Source organism: Macrobrachium nipponense, chromosome 33 (assembly GCF_015104395.2).
Source record: "Macrobrachium nipponense isolate FS-2020 chromosome 33, ASM1510439v2, whole genome shotgun sequence".
Taxonomy (NCBI): domain Eukaryota; kingdom Metazoa; phylum Arthropoda; class Malacostraca; order Decapoda; family Palaemonidae; genus Macrobrachium; species Macrobrachium nipponense.
Window position 1 is genome coordinate 30,697,915 of NC_087219.1, and position 2,500 is coordinate 30,700,414.

At 38.2% G+C, this 2,500-nt stretch overlaps 1 protein-coding gene across 5 annotated transcripts in view; it reads right to left on the minus strand.

The window, feature by feature from the left end:
- The window catches only part of LOC135203061 (tubulin alpha chain-like), a 75,762-nt gene that overhangs the window by 69,131 nt on the left and 4,131 nt on the right, over positions 1-2,500 (minus strand). Inside the window, exon 1 of one of the 5 annotated variants that reach the window (XM_064232663.1) lies at positions 1-29. This exon is cut by the window's left edge and continues 117 nt beyond it. The exons of the other annotated variants lie outside the window; for them this stretch is intronic. The gene's annotated coding sequence lies outside the window, so the exon portion shown is untranslated. Of the gene's footprint in view, positions 30-2,500 lie in introns of those variants that run through there. 5 annotated transcript variants of the gene reach the window in all.

A 2,500-nucleotide genomic window follows, 5' to 3' on the forward strand; every position in this document is an offset into this window, starting at 1 on the left:
GAGCTTAAATCCCTGATTTCCGCACACACAGAGAGATCACGGGGAGATGAGAGCATCAGATCGATCTCTGCCCATTTCGGGACAACTCCGGAGATCCGCATATCTCTGTGAAAGGTCATTCATTCCTGCTTTATTGATGGCCGTGACGTCACCGATCGAATTTGCCCTTTTCGCTGGACGAGTGGCCCACCACCGAATATATACTTTCTCTCTCTCTCTCTCTCTCTCTCTCTCTCTCTCTCTCTCTCTCTCTCTCACTTATACTTCCAAACAATATACGATATCAATTGTACTACTATGAGATTCAGGGCCTCTGTAACCCGGGTTTTTCGCAATAACTTTTTATCTAAGCATTTCGTAAATATAACACTTATTCAGAATACACATTATATCTACACATAAATTTTGACTGCATTCTGCATTTCGTAGGTTGAATAAATTTGGTACTTATAATGTAAAAGTGACTTTTTTTTAAGACGGGCCAACTTACTCAGAGAAAAGGTTTCGAACGCACTCGTTACGTAACTTATGGCAGCATTTCTTCCTTCTTTCTCGATGGATGATTGGCTATACGTAACGAAGGCTAGACCTCTGGCAACAATGACATAAAAATTTAGATACAAGCAAAGCAGTACACCTTTAAGAACTCTGAAACCTCTCCACTGGTAATTGTCATAATGGACAAACCAACAAAATATGTTAATAAATACAAAAACACTTCGATTATTAGTCTAACTCCCAAAATAAGTGTCCTAAGAAAATACAGTCTACTTTATAGGTCACAATCAGATTGACAAGATGTAGGGAATAGTTGGTAATTTTCAAAAACATAGTAGACAGGCTTGATTTGATAACTGCTATATCCAATGTCAAGCAATTTTTATTTAATGGCTATCTACCTATTTACTGAAAAAAGGAGCCGGTACCATATTTTGGCTTTAAACCTTCACCAATAATTATCGTCAGAATGATGACTTCATGAGGCTCCACCCACTTTGGCATCGTTATAATTCAGGATAACACTGAAGGCTATCATGGGCATTGTTGGATTAGAAAATTTAACTTCTGGCTATAAAAACTCATTTCTCGAGTAGTTGTAAGAAGTGCTAAATGATCCTCAAGGATCCCAGCAGTTGCCCTAAACGTTTAATTCATGTATATTACTGCTATTACTACTGTTGCTGCACTACTGCTACAGTAGTATTACTGCGCTAGCACAGATACGCCACCCACTTCTATGTATCGTACCGCCATTCATAAAGTCTTTATATCCAACACGGTCGTGCGGCCTAAAGAAGAAGAAAAAAAATTATATCGGATGGTCCGTTGGTCTGCTGGAGATTTTAGCGCATATAAGCTTGTATTTACTTTGGATAAAAATCTTATTTTAACAAAAATACTTATATAAAGACTGTTTACATACAATCACTCTTTCTCTCTCTCTTGGTGGCATAGTGAATAGTTAATGGAAATGTTCAAAATCCTGAATGATATTACAAGTATTATAATCACGTTACGCTAAATACAAATCAGACCATAAACACTGAATTTAAACTAGAAACTGAATAATTACCTATTCAGGCTACAGTAAGTATGGCCACGGGCTTTCTCTTGACTGTATAAAGTTGCAAGTCGTAAGAAAAATGCAGTTTTGCAACCACGAGGACAATTCCAAATCCTGTTAGCCATTCTTGACAGCTATGGGTTTCAGAGCCGATGGAACAAGGTGAATGAGTTTCTGTCTGGTGGATGGGCGGGGCAGCATTTCGTAAAACGGTGTTTACCTTGCTTACGTACTGAATGTTTTTCGACTCTTGGCTCGTAATCATTGGCCATGGCATAAGCTAGATAATTTCCACTCTATAAAAATTAAAACTGTCGGGTTTAGGTTATTGATAATGCTGAAAAAATTTGTGTGGTTGTAAATATACATATGTCGACTTTTAGCTACATCCGATGCTTTGATAAGGAGCAAAGTCCAAAAAATCGTGTTACAGAGGCCCTGAATCTCATAGTAGTATATTTCAGAAATGTCTCTCTCTCTCTCTCTCTCTCTCTCTCTCTCTCTCTCTCTCTCTCTCGTTCTAACACTCCTGAATAATATGCAATATCAACTGTACTAGTATATCTCAGAAATGCCTCTCTCTCTCTCTCTCTCTCTCTCTCTCTCTCTCTCTCTCTCTCTCTCTCTCTTGTGAGGCTTGTATCTATAAAGTAGTCTTTAGAAGGGTCAGTTTAACTTTGTGTTCCTCAAAAGACTAATCACTGACAGCTTCTAAAATTTCCCTTTTTTAGGAATCAAGAGAAAATTCTGTTCATAACAAGAAAATCCTTAAATAGGTATTGATAGGTTTCTGCAGACGTGGTCATAGTAGTTGTACGAGTAGTAGTGGTATAATAGCTATAGTAGATTCACATCAACCGTGCAATTGATGTCTAGACTCGTCCCTTACGACGCACCTGATTGGCTGTTGATAAGCCAGTCACAGGGCTGGAAACT